At 42.1% G+C, this 16,709-nt stretch overlaps 1 long non-coding RNA gene across 1 annotated transcript; it reads right to left on the bottom strand.

Annotated features, from left to right (window-relative positions):
- Positions 1-5,893: 5,893 nt before the first annotated feature.
- Positions 5,894-14,802, bottom strand: LOC130542371 (uncharacterized). The gene is made up of 2 exons (XR_008956900.1): positions 14,322-14,802; positions 5,894-9,056 (listed from the first exon to the last, which is right to left on the bottom strand). It is a non-coding gene; the product is annotated as an uncharacterized LOC130542371 (long non-coding RNA).
- Between the last annotated feature and the right edge of the window lie 1,907 nt (positions 14,803-16,709).

Below are 16,709 nucleotides of genomic sequence, written 5' to 3'. Positions count from 1 at the left end.
GGACACCTCTTAGCACCCTGCAGTTGCAGTATTGATGGGCTTGTCCTGTTCGAAAGCTCAAAGATGGAATTTTCTTCTTGGAGGGAGTCCTGAATGCATGGTGTCTAATCCATTCTTGGGCTGCATATATTCCTGGAAATAATTTCTTCATGTTCTGTTGCGACTTTTGCGCTTGAGTTTTGCAGTACGCCTAACAACAGCATGACATCAGTCTGTTCCTCCAGTGAGCGAAGGAAATCACCTACCACGGAAAAGAGTCCCGCTCTCAGGGACAGAGCGTTTGCAGCAGAGCTTGGCCTTCGTCACCGAGCTGGATAACCTGTTCTCAACATTAAGGATTTTTATAGTTTGGGCCTGAAGTCATTGATTCAGGTCTTTCAAGAGACCGAAAATTTTGCTGCCAGATGTCCCTTGAACAATCTTCTTGAAATCACAGAAACGATCTTTTCTGAAATTATCATTCTTCACTTCAAAACCCCAGGTGAGCGTTCTTTACTTCAGCGGCTGTCATAATTCATTTTGGAAAAGTAATGTCTTGTATTTGTTGCTCGTTTCTCGCCACCACTAGAATTGCACCTATAACCCACATGCAGGCACGGAAAAAACATGCATTTGGGTTACAGATGCAATTTTCTCCATTTTAAATACCGAGCCCAGATCAGGAATATGCTATCAACCATCGGCTATTCTCAGGGCATAACCCTGAGTATGGGTTGACATTCAGATGTGACCTCTTTATTTTATTTTATTATTTTTTTCATCATGATAAGTGTGCTCTTTAATCCCCATCACCTATTTCACCCATTCCCCCACTCACCTCCCCTCTGGTAACCAGCAGTTTGTTCTCTATAATTAAGAGTCTGTTTTTGGTTTGTATCTCTCTCTCTCTCTCTTTTCCTTTGCTCATTTGTTTTGTCTCTAAAATTCTACATGTGAGTGAGATTCTATGGTGTTTGTCTTTCTTTGACTGACTTATTTCGCTTAGCGTTATACTAACTCCAACCATGTTGTTGCAAATGGCAAGATTTTCATTCTTTTTCATGGCTGAGTAATATTCCATTATGTATATATACCATCTCTTCTTTATCCGTTCATCTGTCGATGGACACTTAGGCTTCTTCCATATCTTGGCTATTGTGAATAATACTGCAATAAACATATAGGCACATGTATCCCTTTGAATTGGAGTTTTTGTATTTTGGGGGTAAATACCCAGTATTGCAATTCTTGAATTGTAGGGTAGTTCTGTTTTTAATTTTATCTGGTTTTGGTATCAGGGTGATACTGGCCTCATAGAATGAATCTGGAATTTTTCCTTCCTCTTCTGTGTTTTTGGAATGGTTTGAGAAGAATAGGTATTAACTCTTCTTTAAATGTTTGCTAGAATTCACCTGCGAAGCCGTCTGATCCTGACTTACGTTTTTTGGGAGTTTTTGATTACTGATTCAATTTCATTGCTGATAATCAGTCTGTTCAAATCATCTATTTCTTCCTATTTCAGTTTTAGGAAGTTTTATGTTTCTAGGAATTTATCCATTTCTCTTTTCTTTACCTAGCAATGCCCCCTCTTGTGGACACAAAGCTCACATTCCATCAGTATTGATCACATGACTGCCCTTCCAGGTCACATGATGTTGCTCAGGTTATTTAATCACACACACACACACACACACACACACACACACACACACACACACACACACACCATTTTCCCATAGCATGGGTTCTCATTGGTAATTAGCAGAGACAAAGTCATTAATTCTTCTCCCTCATAGAAGTACAATGGCAGGGACAGTGTTATGATGTCCCCACATTGTTTCCTCCCAGCATTTCCCACGGTGTCACTTCCAGGCCAATGCATGTAAGAGCCAATGTATCTTTGCCAACTCTTTCCATGCTGCAATGCTCTTGGAAGAGCCTTGTTCTCCATGGCCTGGGTGTGATACGGGAGGAGTTCACCCAGCTGCTTCAGACTTTATAAAGGTGTGGTTTCAGGGTTTGTTTGTTGTGTTATGTAGTTCAGCCTAACTTGTCTTGTGTATAGGCCAAAAGTTGATTCACACTTTGGACGTGAGCATTTTTCTCCAGCTATAAAGTAAAATATCTGCTCATACACATATGATAGCAATGGCTTTTCCACATTTTATGCCATTGAATTTTACGTGATGTCCACAGAAATGTCTTATACAGGATTTTGTGAATAAAATTTTCTGCTTTTTCTCCTGGCATAACATTTGTAAATTTGGGACTGGTTTTATAAGAATCTTGGCAGCAAAGTAAACTACTTGTTTTTACTAAAAGGAGTGGGAGTTTGAATGATGTCTCTATGGTTTTTGTCTCCTCTTAGGCCTTAGCAACAAAATTGCGTACTGGAAAGCATTGTCTTGTAGTCATCCTAGAAAAACTCGGTTGTTCTGCTAGAGAGCTCAGCATGTTTTATGTGAAAATAAAGCAAAAGTTTGACAAAGCTTCAAAGAAGACAATACGTGTTCAACTCGACTTTTATTTTTCTCTTATGTGAAGTAATCACTTGTTTGATCTATACAGACTCGGATTCCGTATCCACAGGAGAATCCTACCCACTGCGTATATATGGAATGCTTTTTCTGAATTGTAGTTTATGTTACTGTGTTCATTTTTCTTTTTTCTTTTTTTTTTTTTTAAGATTTATTTATTTATTTATTTGACAGAGAGACAGCCAGCGAGAGAGGGAACACAAGCAGGGGGAGTGGGAGAGGAAGAAGCAGGCTCATAGCGGAGGAGCCTGATGTGGGGCTCGATCCCATAACGCCCTGAGCCGAAGGCAGACGCTCAACCGCTGTGCCACCCAGGCGCCCCCTGTGTTCATTTTTCTATCCATGCCTCAGTGAACCATTTTAAAACAATAATCCAATTTTGTAAATTGGGAATAGAACATAATTGTCTTAAGCCAGGTCCTCAAGAAAGTGGAGACTGAGGCAAGGATTGAGGTGCTTATACCTTATTTGCGAGGTGCAAACCTAGGGCAGTGCGGGTAGGGAAGAGGGGGCTGTAAGGCAAGAGAGGACATGATGGCGTCACAGTGACCCACGAAGACAACCAGCAGACTGTACGGCAGGCATGTCCACTCTCCAAGGGGGACATCTCTGGAGGGGTTACAGCTCCATGGCAGAGGTGGACTCTATCCACTGCCCACTCCTTCCTGCCTCCCATTTCTCAGTGTCAGTGTCCACCCCCAGATGGCCAAATGCCCATTACTTCCGGGTTGTGGCTTCTAGCTCTTTGGTGGTTTCTGGGTCTCACTTCTGTCCTCTAGTCGGATGCAGATTATACAACCTCCTTATGAGGTTTTGTGAGGTTAGACAGGATAATGACTACAAAACCTTAGCAGTTGGAGGTACTCAAATCAATGATTGCTAAAGGAAGAGGTGATGGGGCCTCCTAAGTGCTCAGCCATTGACCAGAGACTCGTATTCACGTATGAAATGGTGAGGAGCTTGCAGTCATCTGGCCTCAAGGAGACAGTGGAGACAGCTGGGTGTGGTGACAGACTTGGGACCTGGTCCAATGGTGATGTGCAGCTATTTTGACTCTATCATGAAGTGGAGGGAAAAGATGGGATCCAAAAAATGTTTCTGCAGAATAATAACAAGGAAAAATTGAATAACTTTGGACGGAAAAGACCCACTCTGTAGTGGCCAAAACACAATAGCTCATAATGGCTCCTCAGGAAAAGGTCTATTTCAACTTTATTTCAGGAATCCAGAGAATGCTGAAAATCTTTATTCCACCTTGTTTCTACCTTTTTTTTAAAATATCAAGTAGACCAAGAGCAAAAGTTTACGTCTCCATCTGGTGTCTGACTGGGCAGAGCTGTTCCTTTAAATCTGGGAGGTAAGAGAATCAAAGTTCCTGGAGCTGGCTCTTGACTTCGCCCACATGGTATTCGCTTATTTTGAATGGTTACAAGTTTCACTACAGAGTGGCAACCCACTGCATTTTAGCCAAGAAACTCACATTTAAGAAAAAAATATTCCAAGCCCTGATGAAAAGAGATCCAGTGCTAACACAGCCAAATTAAACCCCGAAGCCAAGACATTTAAAAATCGGTATTCTCATGTTCCTTGTTACTCCTTTATATGGCGTGCAACTCATTACCTTAATTCTCTGTGGAGTCCGTTAAGAACAGAACTTCTCATTCAGCAAATACTCCTTGAGATTCGGGTTGGGGCTACGGACATTAATATGCAAGCATTGCATGAACTTCTGACAGTCTAGTTGCAGATATGCGACAATTAACTAATACAATTGTGAAAAGGATGTTATGAGGCAGGCTGAAAGTCTGGACTGATGAGTGACAAAGACAGCTAAGCGCTCCAAATTTAAGAGAGAGAGCCCCCACAGGCAGGACAAATCAGGGGAGGCATAGAGTAGAGACAGATTAAGGGGCTGAAGGGAGCTAATATTCTAGGCTAGAGGGCAGTTATGAGTAAAGGCAAAGAGGGGTAATGTGCATGGCATGGTCAAGGGGCAGAGGGGGAAATAATAATAGTGTATATTGAGCACCTACTGTCCACTTGATTGTGCTGAGCCTTTCAACATTATTCTCATTTAATGCTCTCAATAACCCCACATATAGGCATTCTCATCATACCATTTAGAGAGGTGGAAACTGCCTTTGAAAAGGCTGAATGACTGTCCAAGTTCCAGGTATTAGCCACAGGCAGGGATTTGAATTCAGGATGAGGGCTCAGGTGAGACTGGGAGGAGCATGCTAGGCCTGTGTGGGGCGACGGGTGAGGCAGAAGGAATACAAGGAGGGGTGAGCCTCATTCCTCAGACTCATGGTCCAGTTGGAAGAAAGACAAGATGGCCAATCGATAGAACGGTGGTGTGCAGGATGGACTGGAGTAGGCAATGCAGGCCAGCCATGGTTAGAAATGCCAGTTCTCAGGCTGTACCCCAGTCCTGCTGAATCGGAAACGCCAGGGATAGGGCCCGGCAATCTCTGTTTTAACAGGCCCTCCCAATGATGATGGAACCTGAGAACCATCTAGCAGTGGAAGTGGGCATGGAGAGGGCCACCTGGTGAAATGTTATGAAGGAAGAATCAGCAGAAGAGCCTTATCGATGCTAAACTTTCCAACAGCTCAGTCCTTGGCTCACACAGCCTGCACCTTGATGACTGTGGAGAAATAGGAGAAATGGAGGACACAATGTTTCCTCAGAGGCTTAGACCTTTTAGACCTGGGTTTGAGTCCTGGCTCTGCCACATCCTTCACCTCTTGGAGTCTCAAAGACTCAAATGTGTGTGTAAAATGGAAAATAGCAAGAGCAACCTCACAAAGGTCTTGTGGGAGTGAAGTGAGGTTGTGTGAGAGTACCTACTAAACTTCCATCGAAGTGGAAATATAGGCTGTTAATAGTGACAGAGAGAGGGAAGAGAAGCTCTGTTCACCACGTGGTTTTGTGAAGTATGAAGTATCTGGGTGGATAGAGAACGTGACAGAAGAGTAGCTAACTATGAATGCTCCTGTGGGCAGTTGAAGACCCCAAGGTCAGGGATGGAAACACAGATTTAGGAATCCTTGCAGAGAAATGAGCAAGTGAAGGGTTGCTCTTTGTCAGAAAGAGGGTTACAAATAGAGAGTTCATATTTATATAAAATACCACAATCCACAAATCTCATGGCACACAGCATCAACAAGGTGCTTCTGGCATGATCTAGGGGACCCCAGAGATGGAGATGGATGGGGAGACAGGGGTCAACACACAAACCTTGGGAATGCACAATGCTGCTAAGACCATTGAGAGAGCAAATTTAAAAATTAAAACAGGGGATGTCTCAAATAGTTGTAGCAAGTATGGTATTCAGGCTACAAACTCAGGTCTGCAAGAAATAGAACACAATTAATTTTTTGCTTTTGTGGCTTATTTACTGTTAGTGCTTAATTTGAGAAACATTTTTGGAAGAATAATTGAAATACAATTCACATACAATAAAATTCACTCTCTTAAAGTGTACCATTCAGAGGTTTTTAATATATTCACAAAGTTGTACAACTACTACCACTATTTAATTTCTGAACATTTTCATCACCCCAAAGAAAGGTCTCATACTCATTAGGAGTCACTCCATTTTCTCTAGCACCTGGCAACTATTAATCATTTTCTCTCTTTATGGATTTGCCTATTCCAGACATTCCATTTAAATGGAATCACACAATATGTGACCTTTAGTGAGTGACTGGCTTCTTTCACTTAGCACAGTTTTCAAGCATTCTCCCTATTGTTACATAAATCAGTATTCATTCCTTTTTATTGCTGAATAATATTTCATTACATAGATACATCACATTTGTTTCTCCATTCATCAATTTATGGACATTTGGATGGTTTGTACTCTTCAGCTAGTTAAAACAAAGCTGCAATGAGCATTTGTGTACAAGTTTTTAAGTGGATAGATGTTTTCAATTCTTTTGGATGTATACCTAGGACTGGAATTACTGGGTCATATGGTAACTCGGTTTAACTTTTTGAGTAACTGTCATACCGTTTTCCAAAGTGGCTGTACACTTTACAAACCCTCCGGTAGTGTATGAGGGTTCCAGGTTCTCCACGACCTTGTCAACTCTTATTATTGTCAATTTCCCCAGTGACTAATGATGTTGAGCGTCTTTTCTTGTACTTATTGCTCATTTGTATGTCTTCTTTGGTGAAATGTCTTCCAAATCCTCTGCCTATTTGTGTGTGTGGGGTATTTACCTTGTTACTATTGAGTTGTAGGAATTCTTTATATACTCTTGATACAAGGCCCTTATCAAATATATGATTTGCAAATATTTTCTCCTATTCTGTGCATTATATTTTTACTTTTTAAGTAGTGTCCTTTACAGCAAAAAAGCATTAAAATTTTGATGAAGTCAAATTTGTCATTTTTTTTTAAAAATTGCTTGTGTTTTGGTGTGATAGCTAAGAAACTATTGCCTAATTTAAGATCATGAAGATTTACGCTTACGTTTTCCAAGAGTTTTATAGTTTTGGCTCTTATATTTAGGTCTTCCATCCATTTTGAATCAGTTTTCATATGTGATGTGAGGTAGGGGACAAACTTCATTCTTTTGCATGTGGGTATCTTGTTGTCCCACCATCATTTGTTGAAAAAATTATTCTTTCCTTATTGAATTTAATTGTCATTTGTCGGAAACCAGTTGGAAATAAATGCATGGTTTATTTTTGGACTCTCAAGTCTATTATATTGATCATGCATCTATCCTCATGCCCGTTTTATGTTGCATTGCTTGCTGTAGCTTCAGAGTGGAAGCGCGAGTTCCTCTACTTTGTTCTTTCTCAGGCTTGTTTTGGCTATTTTGGATCTCTTGCATTTCTACATAAATTTTAGGATCAACTTTTCACTTTCTGCAAAAAGGGAAGCTGAGGTTTTGATAGGAATTGAGTTGACTCTGTAGAACACTTTGAAAAAAACAGCCATTGAAACAATATCAAGTCTTCTGATCTATGAACATAGCCTGTCTTTCTATTTATTTAGGTCTGCTTTAATTTCTTTAACAATATTTTATGGTTTTCAGTATACAAGTATTACATTTCTTTTGTTAAACTTATTCTCAAATGTCTTACTCTTTGTGGTACTGTTATAAGTGGAATTATTTTCTTAATTTTTGGGTAGTTCATTACTGGTGCTTAGAAATACAATTGATTTTTGTATATTGATCCTGTATCCTGCAATCTTGATATATTTGTTTATTAGTGCTACTAGGTTGTGTGTGTGTGCTCCTTAGGATTTTCTATATGCAATATCATGTAATCTGTGAATACGGATGGTTTTGCTTCTTCTTTACCAATGTAGATGTCTTTATTTCTTTTTCTTAATTGGTCTGGATTTTCTTTCTTTCTTCCTTTCTTCCTTCTTCTTTCTTTCTTTCTTTCTTTCTTTCTTTCTTTCTTTCTTTCTTCCTTTCTTTCTTTCTTTCTTTCTTTCTTTTTTCTTTCTTTCTTTCTCTTTCTTTCTCTCTTTCTCTCTTTCTTTCTTTCTTTCTTTCTTTCTTTCTTTCTTTCTTTCTTTCTCTTTCTCTCTTTCTTTCTTTCTTATTAGAAAGAGAGAGAGCACACATGGGACAGGAGGGACAGAGGAAAAGAGAGAGAGAATCTTAAGTAGGCTCCATGCTCAGCATAAAGCCCAATGCAGGGCTCAATCTCACGACCCTGAGATCATGACCTGAGCTGAAATCAAGAGTCAGGCATCTAACCGACTAAGCCACTCAGGAGCCCCTGGATTTACTTTATTTTTAAACAATAATTTCCTTTTAAGTTTCTATTTTGCCAAGCCATGGAATCATAATTATCGATTTGAATCTGGCCTATATTTCCTGGACTTGTGCCTAATTTCTTAGGGGGCTCATACAGAATCAAGTTAGCAATAGGGGAGAGCAGTGGCTGGTCCTCGGTGCCATCTTCGCTCTTGTTTTCATCAGTTGTTTAGCACTTGAGGCACGCAGATCACTGCTATGTTCTTCCTGGCCCAAGCTGCTGGACTTCTCAGATCTCTGGCTCTCTGTGCTGCCTTGTTATAGCCCTTGGGTATTCACAAAGCATTCAGTAGCTCCCAAGTTTCTCTGGGTTGCCGACTCTGTTGAGTCTGTCTTAGATCTGTCTCCCTAAACATAACATTGCTCCCCTGTCCTGATGGGCAACAGGAGAACCCTGTACCCTGGGCTCTTCTGGGCACAGGGGGTGTGAATCTCTTCTGTTGGGAATCCCCAGTCAACATGGAGTTTTGTCATTTGACCCTGCACCCCCAGATTTGGTCATAGATTAGGACCATCTATGGAGCCCATCTCGCAGACATCTCATTCTATGTCTCTGTGTTCCTTTCTCACTCTCTTCATTTCCAATTCAGAGAATTTTCATGTGATTCAAGTTTACATGGGCTGTCACTTTGGTCTTCTAAATTGATGGTTCTCAGTTGGTTCAACTCTGTGTCTCAGGGATGTTTGGCAATGTCTGATGACATTTTTCTTTCTTGTCACAACTGGAGATGAAGCAAGTGCTACTGGCATCTAGTAGAGAGAGACCAGAGATGTTGCTGAACAGTTTACAAAACACAGGACAGCTCCCACAACAAAGAACTGTCTGGACTAAAATGTCTATGTGGTAGAGGCAAAGAAATCCTATAGTAAATCTATTGTTTAAACTTTAAATCTTTCAAGATCTGGGCTTTTGAAATAATACTTTTTTAAGAAGCATTTTAATCTGATTTTCTGCTGTTCTACTGCCATCCTTAGGGCATGGAAGCAGAAGGTCTATTTGTTCAGGAAAGGATAGGGAGCAGGAGGAAATAACAAAAAAAACACAGTGGAATACTACGTAGCAATGGAACTGGATGAGCCATAAACACACACAAAACACAATAACAAAATAATATTGAATAAAAGAATATATACAATATGACTTCGTGTATGTAACGCTCAAAAAGAAGCAAGACTACTTTATTGGGATATTCATAGTTGGGTGGCAGCACTATAAAGGAAAGTGAGGATATGATTGCCATAAAAGTCAGAGTGATAATTATCTCCAGGGTAGAAAGGTAGATGGGAAATATGATGGGAAAGGATACCAAGTGAGGTACTAAGGTTCTAGTGATGTTCTATTTCTTGTTTCTTTTTTTTTTTTTTTAAAGATTTTATTTATTTATTCGACAGAGATAGAGACAGCCAGCGAGAGAGGGAACACAAGCAGGGGGAGTGGGAGAGGAAGAAGCAGGCTCACAGCGGAAGAGCCTGATGTGGGGCTCGATCCCATAACACCGGGATCACGCCCTGAGCCGAAGGCAGACGCTCAACCGCTGAGCCACCCAGGCGCCCCTATTTCTTGTTTCTTTTAAACAGTGCATTTTTGTTTTACAAAACTTTTATGTATGCTTCCCAGTTAAAAACAACCCAACTGGGGCTCCTGGGTGGCACAGTGGTTAAGCGTCTGCCTTCGGCTCAGGGCGTGATCCCGGCGTTGTGGGATCGAGCCCCACATCAGGCTCCTCCACTATGAGCCTGCTTCTCCCTCTTCCACTCCCCCTGCTTGTGTTCCCTCTCTCGCTGGCTGTCTCTATCTCTGTCGAATAAATAAATAAAATCTTAAAAAAAAAAACAACCCAACCACGTTAGTTAGCATTCAAAAATTTTATCCCTGGAAGAGAAAAAGTACATAAATGGAAAAACAGGTGAATTTCAAATAAAAGCTAGGGTTTAGTTAATAGTAACCTACCAATGATACTCTCCCGGTTTTGATGCATATACACTACAGTAATGTGAAACGTTAAGCATCGAAGAAATTGGGTGAGAGATATATGGGGTCTTTCTGAACTCTTTGCAACTTTTCTATAAATCTAAAATTAGTTTAATATAAATAATGTATTTAAAACAGATATGCTAACATTTATAAATGCTTTTCTCTAATCCTTGATAGTTTTCACAGTTTTCACTAATTTTCTTCTGATGATAGGAGCAACAATGAAAATACCAAGAGCTAATACTTGCAAAGCGCTTATTTTGCGTAAGGCACTGCTCGAAGCACTTCATAGATGTTCATTCATTTCATCCTCACCAAATTACTATCCCCATTTGACCGACGATGACACGGAGACGCGGAGACTGTGTGCAGTGACTAGCCCCGCTGGTAGGTGGCAAATCTGGCTCCATAGTTTGTGCTCATAATACACGGTCGCTACTGAGGGCTTGGGAAGCATGAAGAGTACCAAGAAAGAAGCAAAACCACAGTCACTCGGCATGTTTACTTCCTGCCCTTTTCTCTGTATATTTTAATCTACCAGTTTGTAGCCTGATTTTCTTTTTACTCCAAACATCATGGCTTAAGCTATTTTCATGCCACTAACATCTAAATAAAACAGTAAATGCTACACAATATTCTACGTAGAGATGTGCTGTATTTTCACACCTGTATCTAGAACGCTGGGCATTTAGGTTGTTTCTAATTTCTTTGTCATTAGATACAAAGCTGCCATAAACATTCTTAATTTATGCCTCCTTTTTGATTATTTGCTCAATTTCTTCTTTTTTGTTACTTGCTTTTTTTCTGTTTTTCTTGCCATAACTTATTGTGCCAAGCAGTTCTATAAATGCACAGGTACCACTTTGGTATAAAATTGTCAAATTTTTATAATTCTCTGTCTCATACTATTCAATATTCCTCCTTACCCTTCAGAGTGAATGGCAGATTTTCCATGCTGTGAGAAGGAGGGACTCGACTGTGAGTAGTGTCTCCCTTCCTCCCTGCCTCCCTCCCCTCCTTCCTTTTTAAGATTTTATTTATTTATTTATTTATTTATTTATTTATTTATTTACTTACTTATTTATTTGTTAGAGAGAGAGAGAGTGCATGAGCAGGGGGATGGGCACAAGGAGAGGGAAAGAATCTCAAGCAGACTCCACGCTGAGTGCGGAGCTCGATGCAGGGCTGGATCTCATGATCCTGAGATCATGACTTGAGCTGAAATCAAGAGTCAGAAGCTCAACCAACTGAGCCACCCGGACAACCCTAGTATCTTTCTTTATACTGAGAGAGTAGAGGGGCCAAGGTGAAGCAGATTGAGGCAACGATGCCAGTAATGATGAGGAAACAACATTCAAAGCTTCTAGTAATAACACCAAGTGCTCTCGGCAAGCAGCATCTCTCTTATTCCTCTGACCAGTCCTATAGATAGATATTCCTATCCCCATTTTATAGATGAGGAAACCGAGGCCCAAACCCAGAAAGCTAGCTTCAGAAGAACGGATGGGCAAGGAAATAGGGATGATACAGGAAGGGGAGAAACTGTGTAGACCAGACCCCTTGGGATATGTGTCTCCGAGCAACCTGTCGTATGGTGCTTACGCCAGCATCGGAACTTAATATTTAGTGGGCAAAAAAATCCCTCGGACACTTATCTTCAGGGTTCTTCACATAATCCTCAATTTATGACTTTCTGTGACCGTTATTTGCATTTAACTCAACCCCATTTGGGGTGAAGCTGGGTGAGAGCACGGTGCGTGCGAGTGCAGACCTTGCTACTCCGAGTGCGGTCTACGAAGCAGCGGCTGCCTGAGTTTGTCAGACGTGCAGATCTCAGACCCCTCGTCACACCCACTGACTCAGGATCGGCATTTTCACCAAGATCCTGGGGCTCTGAGAAGCACGGCTCCGAGAGTCTCCTAAGAAGAAGGGGTGTTCCCAGGCTGTGTCTAAGCCCAGGGCAGCACTTACGGGCCATGAAACGGGTCTTCCAGCTCAGTTCTGTCCACAAAAGTGACTCGAGGAATATTGGCTGACGGTAGGGGCTCTCTAGGGACTCTCAGAAATTCAGACAGGGCATCAGAGAACTTCAGCTCTGCCACCGTTTTTGCTCCTGCTCTATTCCTACTACTAATGACACCCAACTCCACTGTACTGTAAAGTTCCAAGGTGGGCTGTGTTGGACGGCTTCTAGAGGAATCCTCTAAACAGAAAACAGCTCAGCTCCAGCGGCCACTATTAGCTTCCAAGAAAGGACAAGAACCACCAAGACAAAACAATGCTCCGTTTGGGAAGTAAGGGCAGGCGGTTGGTGACAGGAGATGGCCTCTCCTCATCCTATTTACAGAAGTGCCTTTTTACTTCAAGAACTGACAGGTGTCTTAGGGTGTAGTCCAGCCTCCTTGCTTTGCACGTGAGGGAACCAAGAGCTTTCACGGCAGTCACGCAGCTACTGGCAGGGCAGAGTCGGTGACCCCATTTGACTCTTCAGCTTCCGGGCCAGTCCTGCTCCACGCCACGTGTAATGCGAGGGTGGCTGTCCTCGCCGTCGTTTCCAGCTGCTCCTGGGGTGCCTTTCTGCACCTCCTTTGAAGTAAGAAGGCTCCTTTCCAGACTCCCACGGTTGGGTTCTGGATATGATTTGCGTTACTTTGATTTAGACGTGCTGCTAAGACGTCGGAAGGTGGAAATCAGCACAAAACATGTTTCCGCTCTTTCTGCGGCAAACTTGGGGACAGAGGTGAGACTGTCTGCCGCACAGCCACCTGGAGTCAAGAGGCATGAAAGCATGCTCACTTTCGCCAGCACCGACGTGGGACAAGAGATGTGGTTCTGCGGGAACAGTTGAGACCACGAGGCTTTCTGATCCCTGACCTGCATCGAAGGTACCCCAGAAGGCAATCGTTCCTGGGCAGCTTCTCGATTCCCCAGCTTTCTGATGGCAGACGACAAACAGCCCCTGGACAGCCATCCCTCCAACCTTGGATGATTTTGTAAGCACATAACTCAATCAGCACATAACTCACATACGATTACATCCTTTTGTGCTTTAAGAGCCTAGGGCACTTCTGTTTTCTGCTGCTGACTGATACATTTCACTCTCCTAAGTGCGAGGCATAAATTTACAATTAATCATGTTCAGGAAGAGCTCAGCGAAAAGCCATTTTTCCCTTTTCTCTCTGAATACTAATGCACAGTATTTGAAACACAACTATTTTTCAGAACGTTTTCTTATTTTGGAATTTATATTATGTCATCAGCTGAACTGCCTGGAACTGCAGGATACTGGAATATAATCGCTGTCATACCTCAAAACTCTAGGCATCGGGACAAATGCTGGAGGTTTCATTCAATTTGAAATTAGGGTGCTTGCTGAAAGAACGAATGCGGCTGACTCAGCAAGAGTTCCTGAGGAGAGGAACAGTTTATGTTTTCTTCCTAACATTTGTCTGAGACATTTCTGATGCTGAGTGCTTTCTGCTTTGTCACGAGATAGCATGCATTTATTCATATGGAACATTTGGTCCAGAAGGGGCTATGCATTAAAGCCCATATAAAGGTTTGAAGTTCATCATTTAGAGAAAATTTATTTCAAACTTTTTTTCCCCCTTTTTAATCTTATTCCTGGTGAAAATCCCTGTCCTCCTCCTTTGGTCTAGTTTATTTTCTTGTGGGTACACAGGACTGACTCCCTTCCCTAGAACTCCATGAATTAAGACGTATAAAATTTTTGGTGAAATCTGGTGAAAATTTTGGTCATGTAAAATTTGTATACATGTTTTAATTCATGGAGTTCTAGGGAAGGGAGCCAGTCCTGCGTACCCACAAGAAAATAAATCAGACCAAGGGAGGAGGACAGGAGCTTTTGCTCTTTGTTTCTCTCTCTTGACTACTTGAGGATTCTGTGCCATTCATATTTTCACGAAAGTTTGTGAGGATCTGACACTAGCTGGATTTTACTCTTGGTGTGAAAAGGACTCACACACAGAGAGGTGTCTGGTACAAACCCATTAGCCATCGAGAAAAACCCTCTTCCTCACCTTCGCCCCCAAAATGGCTCTGGGCATATTCCTGCAACATCCTTCATTTCTGGCGCTGTGCCGAGAAACACGTCAGCCTCTCCCTTGTCTAGTCCAGTGATCTTTCCTGTTTGCTTGACGTTTCTGACAAAAACGATGGGAGGCAAAGTTCTGCCCCCCACAGCAAAGTGCTCCATTCACCCGGCCATCGGAGTCTACACCTTGGCAACTGGGTGCTGAGAGGGGCTGGGTTCACTTTTGAATGTTGTCCGATATTCAAGCCAAGCAGGTACCTGGACACAAAGGCTGGCTTCCCTTCCCTGGGCACCAACGTCATGGAGGGGTCAGGGGTCCTCCTTGTTCGATAGTTGCATCATCCGCTTTTTGCAAGAACAGCAGACACCGCCGGCTATTTCCCTGCGTGCAGACGTGCGGCCCCCAAAGAGGATGGGGCCTCCCGACGCGCCACTTGCATCTGGACCTCCTGCTCCAAGTCAAACACATGCACTGGGTGGGTGGTGCAGCAATGAGCTGACGCAGCTTTCTCTGACCCTTCAGACCCGACCTTTCTCCTGTAACGTCTAATCTTGTTTTTAATAAATGTTTAACTTCTTGATTAATTTCCGTGATTTCTGAGGGTAATTTTTCACAACTCAGATAATGCGTCCTAAGTGCTCGCTGAGCTGTTGGTGCACTGCACACTGTAAACACTTCACACGGCTATTGTCTCCCTAATCCTCTCCCTTATTATGTAGGCTTGCATCGTCAATGAAATTTCATCCTCCTTCTTTCCGCCATCTGCATAATTGCCGGCGTTTAAGATGCTTGCTTCTCCCTTTCTTTGCCACTGGGAAAAGAATTGTTTGTTCAACCTTCCCTAAATTAGTGTTTTTCTGGCTTCTTATCTCTCATTTCTTGAGCAGTGGCGTATAATTAACTCTGAAATTTTGATGTTTTTCACTTTCCTGCCTTTTCTTTGGCAATTCACCTGCTTTCTACTTTCTTCCTCCCCATCTGTTTATCCCAGGGAGGGGTCCTTCTCGCCCACATCTTTATTCCATTTGTTTTTTAAAAAGGCTCTGTGGCTCATTGGAAGAAGAAAATGTTATTTGCTGTCATAGAGCCCGAATGGTCTCCTTTGTCATTTTGCTCCGGTTCCCTGGGTCACGTCTCCTATCCTCTGTACGTGGCTATTGGACTTGGAGGCGCCGCGTAATCCCATAATGGAACCACATTTAAAAGCCGGACGGATTCCTCAGAGTACTATTGCTCTAATATGCTCCCATTACCGGCATGTGTCGATATGTGTCCAGACAGCAGAACTACCGGGAGGGTATTTGAAAACGTCTGAGAAGATCAGATTGATATGGACCTTGGCAGATTTGTCCCAATGTTTTTTTTCTCCTCCACAAAGAGACTTCCTTATTTTATTTTATTTTATTTTATTTTATTTTATTTTATTTTATTTTATTTTATTTTATTTTATTTTATTATTTTTTTGTTTTGTTCTCTCCTTATTAGGTTGCCTTTTCTTATAACAGCAAGTGATTTGAACTAGAAGTCCTGTGATACGATTTTTCCAATCACTTACATATACTGTTCTTTAAACATAAATCGAAGAACTCTGTGCATACTGTTGTACCTTTTATTATTTGTTTTTCATTTAAACTTGTAACTTGAGGGGCGCCTGGGTGGCTCAGTAGGTTAAGTGTCTGCCTTTGGCTTAGGTCATTGTCCTGGGGTCCTGGCATCGATCCCTACGTGGGGCTCCCTGCTCAGCGGGGAGTCTGCTTCTCCTTCTCCTTCTGCCCCTGTCCCCCACTCGTGCTCTCTCTCGCTTGCTCTCTCTTTCTAGAGTAAATAAATAAAATCTTAAAAAAAAAAACTCGTAACTTGAAAATTATTCCAGTCCTTCTCTCTCTTTCTGTTTTTGGGTTTTACAAAAATGGTGTCAGATAGCATATTACTATTTTCACTTAGCAATATACTGCGATCGTGCTTTCATGCTTGTAAGTTAGCTTTAATGCGACTTTTTTTTTAAAGATTTTATTTATTTATTCGACAGAGACAGCCAGTGAGAGAGGGAACACAAGCAGGGGGAGTGGGAGAGGAAGAAGCAGGCTCATAGCGGAGGAGCCTGATGTGGGGCTCAATCCCATAACGCCGGGATCACGCCCTGAGCCGAAGGCAGACGCTTAACCGCTGTGCCATCCAGGCGCCCCAGCTTTAATGCGATTTTTAAGAGGTCTAAGTTTTCCTTTTAGGACCCTGTCGTAGGTGTCAGTGAGTCCCCTGTGTCCTGCAGAGTGTCATGCAGTTACAAGGTGCTCTATCAACATTTGAGGACTGGACACAAATGGAATTGATGCATTTGATGGAAAAAGTCAAATGGTAGATTGGAATCGTCAG

The sequence above is a fragment of the Ursus arctos genome, unplaced genomic scaffold, assembly GCF_023065955.2.
Source record: "Ursus arctos isolate Adak ecotype North America unplaced genomic scaffold, UrsArc2.0 scaffold_33, whole genome shotgun sequence".
In the NCBI taxonomy this organism is placed as follows: domain Eukaryota; kingdom Metazoa; phylum Chordata; class Mammalia; order Carnivora; family Ursidae; genus Ursus; species Ursus arctos.
The sequence above is the reverse complement of the archived record's forward strand: the minus strand, read 5'-3'. Positions and strand labels throughout refer to the sequence as shown.